Source organism: Mus musculus, chromosome 14 (assembly GCF_000001635.26).
Source record: "Mus musculus strain C57BL/6J chromosome 14, GRCm38.p6 C57BL/6J".
In the NCBI taxonomy this organism is placed as follows: domain Eukaryota; kingdom Metazoa; phylum Chordata; class Mammalia; order Rodentia; family Muridae; genus Mus; species Mus musculus.
Genome location: NC_000080.6, coordinates 106,697,805 through 106,715,720, shown reverse-complemented (window position 1 = coordinate 106,715,720; position 17,916 = coordinate 106,697,805). Strand labels below are relative to the sequence as shown.

General features: G+C 35.3%; 1 pseudogene; it reads left to right on the top strand.

Moving 5' to 3' along the window:
* The first annotated feature begins 17,422 nt into the window (after positions 1–17,422).
* Gm17366 lies at positions 17,423–17,641 on the top strand (annotated as a pseudogene).
* The last annotated feature ends 275 nt before the right edge of the window (positions 17,642–17,916 follow it).

Below are 17,916 nucleotides of genomic sequence, written 5' to 3'. Positions count from 1 at the left end.
CTCCTAGGTCCAACTGTCTATATCCTGAAGACTTCTAGAGACGAAATTCCAGCTGAGAATCTTCCACGACACTCAGAAAGTGAATGGCTACTGAGGCTCAGCACACCTGCGCTTGAATTATGAACAGCACCTGAAGCTCATTATCTGTAAAACTATATCCATAATTCTTGTGGCAAACCTACTTGTACTTTGACACAATCTCATTTGATACAATTCACATTTTTAATGCGCTTTGCAGTATAAAAAATATCTTTGGCACTTTCAGGTCTACTTTAACTGTTATATTTAATAATTTACAAAAGTCTAGGAAATTGCTTTCCTAAAGTTTCATTTCATTTTTATTTATGCTTATGAGTCTACGTGTATAAATATGAATGGGTATGTGAGTGCCAATGGAGGCCAGAAGTTGATGTCACAACCCCTGGAGATGGAATTTTAGGCAGCTGTGAGCCACCAGATGTGGGGGTATAGGGAACCGAACTCTGGTTCTTTGCAAGAAAAACACACAGTTGAACAAGATCTCCTTCTCTGGAGATTCTGCTTTTGTATGAGGATGGGGAAGACACACTCTATTAAGGTCATGAGATACTTATCAAAGTTAAGTACGATAAAAAAAATTTATTTGATTGAACTTACCTCAGGATATTAATGATGTAAAGATTATCATGCTATCAGGCTCCGACTTAGCATTTTATCAGGAGAAGCCACAGTAAGCTTGGTTTGGGCATGTGGTTTCTAGGAACACCCATGTTATGAAGCAATGCTGCTTACATGTTCTCTGGCTACTCACTTATCCTATCCATTCTTCCACCAGGACCATATGCTAATCTTCCATTTACCTCTAGCAATCTCTCTTGAGAATTTTTTTTCTAGAATGCTCCTCTTCAAAATACCTTCAGTCATAAGATACCTCCTATAAAGCTTAAAAATCATGCTGCTATAGTAACCTTCTCTCCTAACATCAACAAAACTGCAATCCCATCTGACATCATTATTTTTCTCTTCCTAAACACTGATAACAGTCACAGATGTAGGTTGTATCAATGTGTTATATAATACTTACATACTCCCTGTCTCTTTGCTTCCAAAAGACTAAATATTCTATTAAGACCATTCTTGTTGCTGTTTGTACACTACTCTGTCTCCAGGCATACACTTACTGTTCAAAGAATGCTTACTAAGTTGTTGAGAGTTAGTGACTAGAAAGAAGAGGCTGGCTGGTTGTGGAGCCTTGACTGTTAATTGTATTTACAGTGTCTTATAGCATGACAGGGAGTTATAAACTTTCACATAAATTGCCTTAAACTCATCCAAATTAATTATGTAGTGATAGTCATTTATAATTGTGATTAAAATTTTAGATGGTTTGATTTGGGTAGGAAAAGCCTCATGCTTCTGTGGTAAATTAGTTGCCAGATGACGGTGCTGTTTAGAGCATCAAGGAAGTAGAGTCTTGCTGAAGGAAGTTTATAACTGGATGGACTTTGAACTTCTATAATTGTCCTGTTTCTACTTCCTGATTACAGATGCAATATGACTAACCACCTTTCATTAAAGCTACTGTGCCTCACCTACCAAGGTGGATTGTAGACCCTTGAACTAGGCTTGAACTATGAGCTAAAATTAACCATTCTAAAATTGTTTCCGTTAAAAGAAAATTAACAGTCATTTAATTATTTAGATGTTTGTCTCTCTGTATGTGGGTTTGTGTATGTGAGTGAACTATCCATGGAACCTGGATCTGGAGTTACAAATAGAAATAAACTATGCCATGTGGGTGATAGGAAGTAAATTTGTGACCTCTGAAAAGACAGTATACATGTTTATCTGCTGAGATGTCTGTCCAGCTCTGTAAATTACCCCTCGTCAGCCATTTTGTCAAAGGAATGAGAAAAGGAACTAATGCAAATAGTATACCATCTGACAGTGGGGCTTTATCTATGTGTGAACGATAATCCCTCATGTAATTAACCTAGTTTCACTGATCGATATTATTATATTTCTTTTTATAATGAAACATGCCTAGGAAACACTAAGGAGGTTGCTTTCTGAACAAGTTGTTAGAAATCACTAGAACAATTGAAATATGATCATTTTGTAACTTTTCCCCTTACATACATTATATTTCTTTGTACACTTGAATAAAAAATGAGGGATTGAAGGGAATTGTTGAGTCAATAAAACTTTAGGAGAGCTTTCTCATAGTTTCTCATCTATTTGTTGAAATAATAAAAGTACTTTGTGATTGGATGGAAGGTCCACTCCAGGAGATCACCCATAACTGGCACTGCTCTGGTTGTCAAGATTCTACACATGAGGTCCCATTTATTATTTATTAATCTTAGTGCCTGAGCCATTGGCATTCTGTTAAGGAAATTGTCATCTGAACCAATGAGTTCGAGGCTATATCCAGTTTCTCCTCTATAAGATTTAGTGAATCCAGGTTTGCGTTGAGGTCCCTGACCCACTTGGACTTGAGTTCTGTGCACCATAGTAAGTCTGGATCACAGGGTATTCTTCTACATGAAAACATCCAGTTATACCAGCACCATTTGTTGAAGATGTTTTCTTTTTTTCCATTGTATGCTTTTGACTTCTATGTCAAAAATCAACTGTATAGCTTTATTCCTGGGTCTTTTATTCAATTCCATTGATCAACCTATCTGTTTATATATCATACCATGCCATTTTAACCACTACTGCTCTATAGTACATCTTGAAATCAGGGATCATGATACCTCCAGTTCTTTTATTGTACAGGATTACAATTTTAGATTTTTGTTTTTCCATATGAAGTTGAGAATTGTTCTTTCAAAGTCTATAAAGAATTGTGTGGCTGCCTTTTCTGGCCTCAATTGGAGATGATGTGCCTAGCCCTTCAGAGACTTGATGCCCCGCGGTCAGGAAATAAGCAGAAGGGGCCTCTACCCTCTCAGAGAAAAAGGGGAGAGGGAAAGATGGATTGTGTGATGGGGACTAGGAGGAGAAGAGGGCAGTGATCAGATGTAAAGTGAATAAATATATTAATTAATTAAAAAATTATTTTCCCACCTCCAAATAAGCATTCAAAGGCCAGGACAAAACCTCAGGGGTGCTTTTGTAGATTTGTGTGTATGTCAGAATTGCTTTATTTGGGGCCCTGATTTCCCTGCTCTATTAATTGTATACTATTGTTTCTCATTTTTTTTCCATATTAATTGAATTTCATTGTATAGTTCATTTTCTCTAATTAATTGTATTAATAGTTTCTCACGATATATTATTTGCATCATGATATGCAAATATACATCATAAAAGAGTCTCATAATTTTCTTTCTCTTTTAGATATATTTTTCTTATTTTTCCAGTGGGTTGTTTTTTGTTGTTCTGTTTTTCTGAAAATGAGACAGTAGAGAAACCATGATCAAAATATATTGCGTGAAAAAAAAAGTTATTTTCAAGAAAAAAAGAAATGCACAAAAATTCCTCAGGTTTCTAATTAGATATTTTTTTGTAAATTCATTAATAAAAAATGTTTCCAAAATAGGTATTGTCCAAAGATATAGTAACATAATACCTAAAAGTTTCATTTCAAAACACCTCTTGACTTTGAGGTTATATCTTAAAGGTGTACCAATGTCTCTGTGACTGTTATCATAGGTTTCCACTCCCTGTCTCTTGAAGGTCATCATCAAACAGAGAAGAGCAACTGTGTGATTTGTTTTCTCCATAACATAAAATTTTTGAAAAATGAAGGCTCCTTTGTGTTATTTGTATTCAAACATTTTAGAGTCAATGTTGTTATCACTCAAGTTTCAGGATTTGTTTCCTAAATCTTGGAGATTTTCTGAATTACATCTTACAAACAGTAATGACCTGTTCCTAATGAGCTGACAGAAGTACCTTCAGAGCGTTATTGATGTGTGCTCTAACATGGTAGAACTGGGATGGCAGAGTCTACATATCATGCAGAGAAGAATTCTGGGCCCTCCTGCCCTGACACTCTTTCAGAAGTTCATCACCTGACAATTGTCGAGGTGATCTGTTTTATCTTTTGCTATCCCTCTTCTGACTTGTAATTGTTTGATCCCCAAAATAATTCCCTAGGGTCAATGTTTTTCAGGGAGCTTCTCTACCTCAAACACAAATCATTCTTCAACCTGGCTGCAAACTGTCCAATGTGAAACACCAGGAAAGAAAGCACAAAAGACCACAAGTGACAAGCTGTCACTGAACCGACTTTTCCACTGTCAAATGATGCTCTGGGTGAAAGCCAGAGAAGTTCTTAAGCCCTGAGAAAGAGTACTTGTGAAGCAACTATTCTTTTCATTTCTATGTACACATTTCTATGGATTCATGTTGTAGAAGTCTTAGATGGCACTGTCCAAACTCTAGCATGGGAGATGATGAAGAGCTAGGCACATCATCTCATTATTATTTAATCTATGAAATGTTAATTTATTAATCTTTTAATCTGCTTAAATAATTGAGATTTGGCTGTTAGAATCACTGTTTCTAGAAATATTTATCACTTTCATATTTTAGCTGTTTTTCACTTGTGATGATTCATCAAAGTGATTATTTTTTGTGACTCACTAAGTAAATCTTGGTTTATAGTTTGTGATATGTTCTGTTTTAGAAAAGCTTATATGTGTAAAGGTGTCATTTCAATCATTTTCATAGAAACAAAAGATCAATTCATACCAAGAGAAAATATTTATATATTAACAACATACAACAAATCCTGCTGTTTTGTGAGATGTAATATATTTTTTGGACTAGTCACAAAAATAATTTATCAGATTTCATTAAATATTTTGGGAGAATAGTTATAAGTTTTAAGCCTAAACATTTCATTGTATGCATATGAGTGTTTGATTTCATGTATATATGTGCACCATGGAATGCCTAGTATGCACACAGACCAGAAATATGATCAGGAGACCCTAAAACTAGAGTTAGAGATGTTAGTGCTGGTAGCCAAACCCTCTCCTTAGGAAGAAGATCAAGTGTTGTTAGCTGTTGATTCAACTTCCCAACCCCATATCCTATAAAATTTCAGTTTTTAAATTTTATAACATGGATTTATTATTTATTTATTATTTACTTCTTATGTGTGCACACACACATAAAAGTCAGACGACAGCTTGAAGTTGCGGCTGTGTGTACACTTCTACCACCTGTGTCTCGGGCTCCAAACTAACATCAGGCTTAGGAACAAGCAAGCAAGTTCATAGATTTCAACGTAACTTGTCATTGATTTAAAACATTTAGAAAGTTAGAATATTTTACTTTTTATTTCAGTTCATTCTTTATTAAAATAAATACATTTGCTGTGTACTCAGCATATAAATGATAAAATGATTGGATTCTCCATCCAAAAGTCAAACATTATCTAGATAGATATGTAAGTAATAAAAAGCCCTACTTCTAGGAAATTTAATAATAATTGAAGTTATGTCCTGGATCACTTGTGCAGATTTGTCCCCTACCAAACAAGTGGACCGTTTTCTAAAATTTGGTAATTATTCTAACCTTAATGAAGGAATCCTAAGAAGTAATGCTCTGATCAGCATGTCATGCAGAAAGAAAACTTTAGCTATTAGTATATGAAGAAGATGTATTATATAATATTATAACTGTTAGTTATCAAATCAGGAAAAATATCTCATTTAGTTTTTAATCTTTCAGGAGTCAATGGTTGGATGAGTTTCTTTTCGGAGATGTAAAGGCCTACTCTTATTAATGGTGCTACTATTTACCAGTAAATATGTAAATACTACATATTTTGGCAGAAAATTCATGACATTTGTGTTACCTTTTATAAAGAATATAGAGCAGCTGCTAAGATTGTGCAGTGATAGTGGAGGGCCCGCCTGCAATATGCAATGATGCAAGGTCTAGACTCAGTCTCCAACAGTGCCTAAAACTGTAAGTAATTGTATTTCACAAATCTCTATAAAAAGGAAAACAACATTTTCTTGAAGTGACTAAATAACATAGTTACTTTAGAAAAAAATTTAGGTGTGAAATTAGTAAATTAAACAAGAAACAAAGTGCTGTAACTTACACCCACTCGAGTTGGAATTCTCAAGTTCCCAGTGAAGCCAAGTGAATGATGCATAATTGCATCTTAAATTAGTCTTTTGAAGTGATTAACCTCCCTAGCATTGCTTGTTTCATGAATATATTATTGTAAATGATCAAAACAGTATTTGTTGAGAAATGTTGAAGTCTTGGGTTTGTTTGTTTATTTGTTTTTTGTTTTATAGAAGTGCTTAAAAAATTCATAAGTAAACTTGGGAAAAACTAATAGATTTTTAAAAATCTATATACATATCCAAGTGAGTATACTTACTATAGAAAATGATCCTCTAGAACTGGAGATGAGTAACCGGTAGGTTAAATATAAGGGATTATCTCATAATGAGTTTACTGAAGTCATTAATCCTTCTTGATCTTGCAGAACAGGACAGCATGAGATCTGGGAAATCAGAGGACGGATATCAGGCCATGGATGTAGTGATTCCCTTCTTTGCATCAGCAGAGACGAGGATTTACCTGAGCTGAAGACCACATTTGGTCTCTGGAAAAGTGGAAATGTAATTGTTTAGGTTTATATCCCTGAAAAGTATGTAAATGAAAATGAGAGGAAATGTTAGCTTCAGTGTTATGATTATGAAGAAAAAAGATTTTGTTATAGGAAAACAGGAGAAATAATCCTTTGGTGGTTACTTCGTGATGTAAATTCTTTTCGGTCTTGCACGGGATCAGTCTCGCCATACTTAATAGACGTCTTATTAGAGGCTGCAATAGAGCAAAGGGCTGTGTTAACACAAATCGGGGCAAAAGATTACTTCCTGAAATATCCCTTTCCTAGAAGTCTGAATTCTGTTCACCACACTGGCAGGTTAGCTGCTGGGAATAATAGCACTTCCGTGCTGAATCAAAACAGAGAGGTCGAACAAAGGTCGACAACTATGCATGGAGGGAAAAAAATCTTTGAAAAGGTCATTCTTATTGAAAGAAAACAGTAAAGAACAGGCAAGCATCAAGTATGAAAGGAGCTGTCTATGTTGAATTCATCCTTATAAATAACACAATTCTTCCCTCTCATAGTACTTCAGTATAAATTAAGCAGAGTTGGAAATTATCACAATCAGAACTACTCTGTTTTATTGATAGAGATTCATATATATCTTTGCATGTTGGAAAGAAGTATCCAAAATTTCACTTGAAAATTTAAAATACTTAATACAGAAATGTGTGATGATTAAAAATGCATAATCACACAAATATAAAAATTGGTTATAAACTTAATTTTTTGCCTTCATTTAAAAAGTCTAATGGTTACAGTAAAAATGAAAGTACTTAGAAAGTTTTAAAAATCTAAAAATATAGGTGTACATTAGCTTTACAATAAAAGAACATGCATTAAGAAAAAAAAAAGTGATGGTCTTGAGTTTCATCAATCATTTAAATTTTAGTTAATGCTTTAATCTTCCCACTTTGCTCTCTTTCAAATTCACTGTCTATTTTTTTAAAATATATAACTGCATGCTACATATTTATCTTCATACCCACAGATAAGGACAGGATTCACCACTCATCAAAGAAATTTCTCCTTGCAAAAATGGACACCATTTCAGAAAACGACCACTATTCATAATGCAGAGAGCAGATGACTTTATAATGATGCCTGTGCCTAACCTGATGACCGTTGTATATCATTATCTAGTAAGTGTTATTTGGGTCTTAATCCATTGCACTTAAAACATACATTCTTACTGATTCTTTGAAAATTTCAGACATGAGTACTATGTAATTTGATCATTCCACCAAGAGTCCTATTTCCTACCTCCAACTGCCCCTAGTGTCTACCAACATGTTCCCCTCCCAGTTTCCTGTGTCCAGATCATATTGTCTGTCCATTAAAGAATAGACAACCTGCCAGTGGACATAATCCCGAAGAAAAGTGACTATTCTTTCCCCAGCCACAATGCATGCCAATAGCTCCTTAAGTAAGACTGGTGCCTTTTGATCATTTTCTACCCTCTATGAGAGAATTTGAGTGCCTCCATCTTATGTAAGGCCTTGCAGGTAACGACTGTTCCTGTAAATTCATGAGAGCTACTACTATGCCATGTCCCCAAATCTTCATTCCATAACATCCCTACAACCCTCAGTTCTTCATTCTTTCTGTCCCCTCGCTTCCATGAAGTGTCCCAAGATGCTTCATGCTGATCTCATGATACATGGGTAGTACAAGGAAACTGAGGTCAGAGCACTCATCATCATCTCTTCTCAGAGATAAAGCAGTTTTACATCTCTGCTTTAAGTATTGCCCATACTAAATGAAACTTCTCAGATTTGACAACTACAAGAGAGGCAGTGTGGAAATATGATTGATATTTTAATAAAGTGGCAACAGAAGGTTTCACCATAGGGCATTTAAGCAATATACTAACTTAATAACTAATGTTGGTTAAGCAAAAGTAACATAGATCATTTCTTAATTATCCAATTAGGAGAACAAATCATATGGTGGTGTTTACTAAAGTGGGTTAAAAAGTTCATTTTTTACATTTATTTTCAAACAACTTCCTAGAATCCGTGTCTGTGTCTAAGTGTCTGGTGCTAACTTTACTTTTGTCTCTCAATTTTGTCTCATTATATGAAGTCAGGCATTCCTCTTTATAATAAGCAGAGCTTAGCTTCCTTTTCCTTTTTCCCATACACTCAGCAGTAGGTACCTTCTGCTTAGGTCTTCATCACAGAGTAACATGGGCTGTTAAAATGCTCTGTTAAAATATTTTAAAGCACTTGGGAGGCAGTGGCAGGCGAATTTCTGAGTTGGCTACACAGAGAAACCCTGTCTCAAAAGAAATATATATATATATTAAAGAGGACATAATTTAAAGAAATAAACTTTTCCTCAGATATTCAGTAATCTACATAATAATAGACTATCCTAAGGAGCTATGGAGATGCCAACATGAGAAATGCTTTCAATGAACATTGTACCTACACAGACAATCATTTACTCAGGGTCTGGTTTTGGTAAGAAGTCTTTATATAACTTTATTACACAACATGTGAAATATGAAGCTATCAGGGCTTAATGCATTTAAATAAATATTCTGTGATGTTAATGAAAAACATTGACAATGTCACTGTAGGTTTTCTGACTCTGGAATTTTCTCAAATTGTCTAAAATTTGGCCTGATAGGTTTTTCTAAGTTCAGACAAATGGGGAATGGAGCCTTGCTAGATATCTAGGAAGCACTGTGCCTTTATGAAGTTTTTAAATATTAAAACTGTGCTGAAAACATAAAATTCAATAATTCTGTAGTAAATTGAACTCTTAAAATAATATAATGTTTAGATGTTTTGCAACTAAAGCAAAAACGAACATCTATAATTTTCCTTACACAATGGATTACTACTCAGCCATTAAAAACAATGACTTCATGAAATTCACAGACAAATGTATGGAGTTTGAGAATATCATCCTGAGTGAGGTGACTCAGTCACAAAGGAAAAAACACAGTATGTACTCACTGATAAGTGGATATTAGTCCAAAAGTCCAGAATACCCAAGATTCAATTCACAGATCATATGAAGCCTAAGAAGGAAGACCAAAATGTAAATGCCTCAAGTGCTTTTTAGAAAGGTAAAAGAAAAAAAATACTCACAGGAAGAAATATGGAGACAAAGTGTGGAGCAGAGACTGAAGGGAAGGCCATGCAGAAACTGCCCCACCTGGGGATCCAACCCATATACAGCCACCAACCCCAGACATTATTGTGGATACAGGGAAGTGCTTGCTGATAGAAGCCTGAAATGGATGCCAGAGCCTTACAAATACAGAGGAGGAAGCTTGCAGCCAACCATTGGACTAAGCTTAGGGTCCTCAATAGAGGAGTTAAAGAAGGAACTGAAGGAGCTAATGGGGTTTGCAGCTCCATGGAGGTAGCAGTGTCAACAGGCTAGAGTCCCCCCACCCCAGAGCTCCCAGGGACTGGACCACCAACCAAAGAGTACCCATGGCACTGGCCACATATATGACAGAAGATGGTTGTTGGTCATCAGTGGGAGGAGAGGCTCTCAAGCCTGAGGGTGTTCAATGCCCCAGTGTAGGGCAGGAGGATGGGAGTGGGTGGGTGGGGAGCACCCTCATAGAGGCAGGAGGAAGGGGGATGGGATAGGGGATTTCCAAAAGGGAGACCTAGAAAGAGCAAAACATTTGAAATGTAAATAAAGAAAATATCCAAGAAAAAAGATTCCCTTCTGTTCAATTTGAGATCCCACTGGCATGGCAATCAAAGTTGTATCTAGTTTCTAAACATTTATTTACTCACAGTTTCAGTCTATGTTCTTTGTTCCATGTTCAGAAGAAATGGAAAAAAAATCATCATGGCCTCATTTCATCATACATAAAGATAAATGATAAATAAAATAGAAAATAGATACATATATAATAGAGATAATAGATAATTGATAGATGCATGGATAGATAGATATAATAGATATATAGATAGATATAGATAACTTTAAGTGGTATCTTTTGAAAACTAAGTTGATAACCTATAATTTGTGGTATTATTGTTTCATAAATTAAGTGTATATCATGGATGTCTTTTTTATTTAATTTTATTTTTTCTTATTTATTCACTTTACACCCTGTTGTCTCCCTCCCCTACCCACTCCTATAATCCTTCGCCTACCCTCCTCTTCTCCTCTGAGCAGGTGCTGGTCTCCCTGAGTATCCCCCCTACCCTGGCACTTCATTTCTTTGTGAGGCTAGGTGCTTCCTTTCCCACTGAGGCCAGACAAGGAAGCCATAGTAGATCATACCCCACATACAGGCAACAGCTTTTGGGATAGCCTTGTTCTGGTTGCTCAGGACCCACATGAAGGTCAAGCAGCACATCTACTACATATGATCTGAGAGGACTAGGTCCAGCCTGTGTATGTTCTTTGATTGATAGTTCAGACACTGAAAAAGCCAAGATCCCAAGGGTCCAGTTAGTTGGTTCTGCTGGTTATCCTGTGGAGTTCCTATCCCCTTCTGGGCCTGCAATCCTTCATCCTATTCTTCCATAAGAGTCCCCAAGCTCCATCCACTGTTTGGCTATGGGTGTCTGCATCTGCCTGAGTCTGCTGCTAGATGGAGCCTCTCAGAGGATAATATGCTCCTGTCCATAAACATAACAGGGTCAGTAATAGTGCTAGACATTGATGCTAGACAATGTGTCTCAAGGTTGGCCATTCCCTCGATCTTTACTCCATCCCCATCCCTACATTTCTTATAGACAGGATAAATTTTGACTTGAAAGTTTTGTTGGTAAGTTGGTGCCTTTATCACTTTACTGGGGTTCCTGTCTGGTTCCATATACCCAATGTAGTGATTCACAGCTAAGGTCATAATTGTTCTGATTTACATTTCCCTGGTGACTAAGGAAAATTTTTAAAGTGATTCTTGGCAATTCAAGATTCCTCTGTTAAGAACTCTCAGTTTAGTTCTGTACTGCCTTTTTAATTGGGTTATAGACAAAGGATACTGTCAATAGAACAAATTGGCAGCCAAAAGTTTAGTAAAAGATCTTCACCAACCCTACATCTGACAGAGGGCAATTATTGAAAACTTATAAATAACTAAAGAAGTTAGATATCAAGAAGCCAAATCATTGACGTCTTTTGATGGACGTATAGCAGTGTTTTTTGTTTTGTTTTGTTTTGTTTTTTTTTTTAGGTATGGAATTTCTGGATCATTGAAAATGGTTAACTTCAAATACATGTGATTTTAAATTATTATATGTAATGTCCAAAACTTGATTGTTTCAGCTTTTCTAATCTATACTAGATATTCTGGTTACATGAATGAATTGCATTATAAAAGCTGATAAATGAAAATATATTTTCATAAAGAATCATTTAGAATGTTTTATAAGTCCTTGTCCAAATCTTTCAATGTGTTTTGTGATGACTGAATACATTTTTATGTCCAATTTACTAAAAATTTCATTGTTTAGAGTGCATCATTTCTTTTTTTTTTTCAGAAAAAAAAGATGTTTGTGTCAAATTTCAAATGATATTCTTATGAAATTATCTTCTAAAAGTTTTATTGATTTATTCTTTGCCTTTCTGCTTGTGATATATCTTGAGATGCATTGTGGATATCATATTAATTAGGTCATATGTTGGTTCTCATAAACCTATGCAATTGATCCGGTGTCCTTTACAAACACATTTGAAACTCTGCAGGAAATGTCATTGGTCTCAGGGGTAAAATTTACAGGTTTTAACTACTGAAGTTCATTTTTTTTCATTTTCTTATAGTTGTACATTACTAGATTTATAAAGGTTAATTTTATTCTTATTTTTCCAGAAGACATAATCATAGATAAATTAAATCCCTGATTTAATTTGTCATGAGATTGTCTTAGTTTGCCTTTGCATATTACTGATAGATTTGTTACTTATTTTATAAGTAAAATATTGACTTTTATTGTTACAACAGAAATGAACTCCTGGAATAATTCCAATTTAATTATGGTATAGAATCCCTTTCATTTCTTTGGTTGATATATATTATAATCTTCATTGCTTCTATATTAAAGTGAAAGGCTGAGATGCAATTTTTTCTTCTGTTCATTTTTAGCAGTGGTCAGGAGGTAAAATTACAGAGTTTGTCTGAGGCTCTTTTGTTTGTTTTGTTCATTTTTTTCTTTTCTTAAAAGTATATGTAAGTAATTAAACTGTTTGGAATATTTAAAATTATAAATATAAGATTACTTTTTTGTTTTTTAACGTCTATGAACTTGAGCCAGTTTTCCTGCAGTTTCACTTCACTTATCAAAGTTTCTGTTGTCCTTGGAACTCAAGAAGGGCAGTCTTAGTCAATTTACTGCTGATGTGATAAAACACTCTGACTAAGGCAACATAAAGAATTTCTTTTCACTCACCCTTCAGGGTAGAGTGTAGCATGGTGGGGAAGTTGAGGCAGCCAGATCTTCAAGCAGTTGGCTCACAGTGAGAAACAGAGAGGAGGATTCACATCTTCACAAATATAGTCCAGAGCCTCAGTCCAGCAATCATGTGCTACACTGTTAGCAGATCTCTACACCTCAGCTCATGTAATCAAGATAATTCTCCTAACACACATCTAGCAAGCATCACCAAGGGGATTCTACATTCTTTCAAGTTGACAATTAACTATAAATCTCTATTCTGAATAAAATTTGCATATGTCCAATCTACATGTATTTATGGGCACGTATTATTAGCAATATCTCTATGTATGAATTTATGTAAAGGCAATGTCATTAGAAGAGTGTCTGTCATAGAAAGCTCACCACAGGGAATGGCAGTATCCTTCCTTTGACTCAGTGAAGCCTATCTTGCCTTGATTATACTATGAAATATTCAAGCAGTTTTTTTTTTTGGTCTATACTCATCTATAATAATTTTTAGTATGAGGCTAGCAAGACAAAATTTACTCAAACAGGTCCATAACTTGGTTTCCAAATTGGTTTTTATGTATTGTTATTCAGATGAAGACTAATATTCTCATTATCTTATTTTTCTATTCTTATAACTCATTAATATTTATGGCTATCAACATGAAAGATTTTCTTTGCAAAAGCAATTAAATGCAGTGCTTGTTTTTAAAGCCTTTATTCAAATTCTCCTTATTTTCAGAGCCCACAGAGTAGAAACAATAAATTAAACTTTTATTCTGCTCCTCCAAACATCAACAAATGGCTTTAAAACTAGTTATACTACTATATGTACACCATTAAAACTCTCTTCTTCTCTATTTCTTAAGCTTCTCTGAAAACTCTATGTGCTGTGAATTTTTAATGAACAAGGAAAACAGCACTATTTATTGAGTTTGGAAAAGAAAGAGCACATGCTGGCAACACTTGATATCTTCTGGATGCCATGATATTTCTCAATGGCTTGTAATCTTATGGTCCATAAGCTATTCTGAGGCTACATTTATCTAGTGAGATCTAAAATTTCAATGAAAATGAAATAATGGTTTGTCCTTATTAGGCCCATAATTTTTGTTGATATCCAAGTGATTCCTTAAATTGAAACAAAATTTAGGGTCCTTTTGGACTAGAACCATCATTAAAACATATGTACTAGAAACTGGCCTTCTGTCTCAAATTGACTTTTGTTTATATCCTTATAAAAGGGTGTGAGCATTGATTCTCTAACTCCTGACTACTAGAATGTAATGAGGTTCTAACTGAACAATGAGGTTTAGTACTGGGCTTTTCTGAAAAGCACAGTGTGTTTTATAATGAGAGGAAACATTTCTTTATACTGAATTATGAACAAGTGCAAAGCTTTAATGGATCTCTGCAATATGTGGCAGCAGGTGATACATAGCCCTTCCTTTGAAACTAAAGAATGAAATGTCATGATAACAATGCTGAACAGAGTATGCATAATCCCTCAATTGTTCTGTTCCACAAAAGAACATATTTTATTACATATAGTCAATTATTAATATGCAATTATGCCTATTTTCATTGACCTCCTGGAAAAATTAGGAAATCCTACTCAAATTTTAGGACTGTAAGGGCCTTGACTTGAACAATGAAACAAAACCAAAAGCAGAAAACACAGAATACAGGTTCTATGTACAATATCATTTATTTACTCAAAAGTATGCTTTATGTTCTTACGATGGGTAACTTGCTCAAAGTAATGTAACTTAATAAATGAAAACTCTTGTGCAATCATCACTTCTATTCCCCAATAATAGCTTGAAAATATTCTGTTATGGTTAAATTATTTTTTATTATTTGAGATTATCTTTTATCCTTTGAAATTGTGTGTACATAATATGTATATGAGAACAAATTCCTTGGAAGGCTAGAAGCTTTGGACCCCCCCTGAAGCTGGAGTTATTGAATGTTGAAAACCATCTGACATGGGCACCGGGAACTGACTCAATACCTGTGAAAGTACATCATATGCTTTAAACACTCATCTAGGCCCATCCAATTTCTTAATTTATTAATAAATATTAATTGAAATTAATTGACCCCCTAAAAATTATAATAGCAAGAATACGTTTTTTGTGTGTGTTAGTCCTACAAGTAGATACCCTTAAAAGTATTACTAGACAGTTAAACCCAAAGAAGTACTATCAGCCCAATTGGAAAATTTAATTCAAATCACAAATCACTGAACAAAAGAAATAAAATGCAGCCAACATATCAAGGAAACCTGAAATTACTTCATTAGTGATGCAGGAGAGCATCATTACAAGGAGTTGATCATTGGCTGCCTAAAAAGCTTATAGTAAAAACATTTACAAACCAGATGTGTTTGTTTTCTACATGTGAAATTGAGCAGAATCAGATATCAAGTGCAGTCTCATTTGCTGGATCAAAATTTTAATGGAATACAAAGTATTATTTTCAGCTATCCAAACTTACTAATTAATGTTACTCTAAAAATGTTCTCTATGGAATACTAAAGAGGGAAATGAATTTTCAAAGTAAATGTATACATAAATAGAATGCACATGAACTTCAGAATTATTTTGAAGTATTTTTGTAGGACTCACATATGGTATTCAATGAAGCCTAGCTAAGTAATCTTAAAGTGGTTGTGTGTTGTATATTAAAGAGCATAATAATGCTGTTATTCTTTTACAGGTTTATTTCTTATTTGTTTTGTCCAATAATGAAGTGATGTGAAGTCTGTAACACTTCACTTCAGCTTTTAGACGAAGACATTTGTTTCTATTAGCAACATAGCATATGTTTTGTTTGTGTAGTCCATTCAAACTTTCACTGATAACTGGACAACAAATTGTTTGGTCAACAAAGTATTTACTGATTTTCAGATTATTTTTCTCAGAGCAGAATCTCAAGTCAAACAATAGAATATCTATGAAGTCAACCACCTTACATTTGATCAGAAGGATCTATACCATTTGACGCAGGGTGCAGGGGCTGTCTTAAGTCTGTACTTGAGCTGCAGGCTTAGCAGTTGAGTGTATTCTAAACTCTTGCGCAGACACCGAGTTTGGTTTCTCATCCATCCCTCACTAAAGTTCCAGGGGATCTGATACCCTCTTCTTATCTCCTAGTACACCAGGCACACATGCTCTATACATACACATGTGTAGACCAAAAAATAATATTCTCTTACATATAAAATAAAAATCTTTAAAAATGAATTCACTTTATTCTTGATCCTGAAGACATTCAGCATGCCAAAAACATGCAGTCATGTCACAATAAGCTGTTAGTTACATCATTACATTTGACTAGTTCATAACTGAACCACTTTTCAAAATGCAGTTCCTGAACTACAATAACATTATATAAATATTTCAATCAGTCTACTCATAAAATAGGCAACTATAATCACTGTAAAAAGGTTTATTATTTGAATCAGGTTTTTATCCTACTTTGCTTATTAATCATATATATATATATATGTGTGTGTATATATATATATATATATATATGTATATACACAAACATATATATGTGTGTATACACACACACATATATATATGTATATACACACATATATACATACTTATGTATATATGTGCATAAATAAAACATCTTTTTTTCAATAGAAGATTATTAACCTGATAAAACACATTTGTCAAGTCCAGCTTGGCCATGGTAGGGACTCCATGACATGGTTCCCAACCCTGAAACAGAGCCTGCTGGGCACAGGCCTTAAGTGTTGATTCTTGCTGTGAATGTAAGGCTTGCTTGTATAACAATGTGCATATTTTCATGTTCCTCCTTTGAGGAATGTCCTCTCAGTCATGGTTAATGACTCCATGGTAATCAGAGACAGTATGAATGTGGAAGGCAAAGGTATAGCTAACATATCAGCTGAGACCTTCAGGACAGCCCTTAAAGCAGTGAGAAAGAACTTCAAAATTATGAGTTCAAAAATATGTAATTTCTTAACTATGCAAAATATAACGATTCGATATGAATTGTGTAAGGCGGTTCACAGATCTAAAACAGGAGGAAGCTGCACTATGAACCAGCTTGTCAGAAAGATACAAAAGCAGGCGGATACAAAGGCAGGCAGGTTCCTGAGTTCAAGGTTAGCCTGAGACAGAGGGAGCTTAGGTCCAGGCCCAGGAGTGGTAGGAATGGTAATTTAAAGGTGATATCTCACCCAACTAGCTTATTGTCGCTGCTTAACAAAGGCAGGCAGATTTCTGAATTTATTTGTGATGTAAACAACAACAAATGTGCTTGCTGTCTCTTTCTAAGAATCAAGGGGTTTGGGTCATGGAATGCTGATTCATGGGATAATTTAATGGGAACCTGCGGTAATGACTGAATTGATGTGTAAAGAAAAGAAAAGATACCTGGGTCTCAGCCACTGGGACCTGAGGTCCAGAGCGCAGGCTGCTTCCCTGAAGGTGGCACGATGGGTTGCGGAAATTCCACGGCCACCAGCGCACTCAGGCCAAGGTACAACAGGAGCAGTTAAAGACACAAGAGAAGACTCGATAACGGAAGACGACAAGAGGAGAAACTATGGAGGAGTGTATGTTGGTCTGCCCTCTGAAGCTGTCAACATGGCGTCTAGTCAAACAAACACTGTACAGCAGAATTAGAGGAAGATAACACGGCGGCTGGACACTCAAGAGCTTGCTCATGAATTTGGAAGGAACTTGGCTCCCAGGACAGTGAATGAATACAGATATCTTCAAACAAATTCTGAAAGGTCGTTCCTGCTGTGCCACCTCGCCCGAATCCTAGCTGTGTAGTGAAGGCCATGGGTCCATACTGGATGTTGTGGTCATAGAAGGGACTTGGTGCCACCCACCAATGAGAGACCATAAAGGCTGTTGCTACCCGGCCTGGGCCACCAGGCTCCACACCGTGGTGTTTCCCCTCCTGGCCATCCAGCATAGGTCA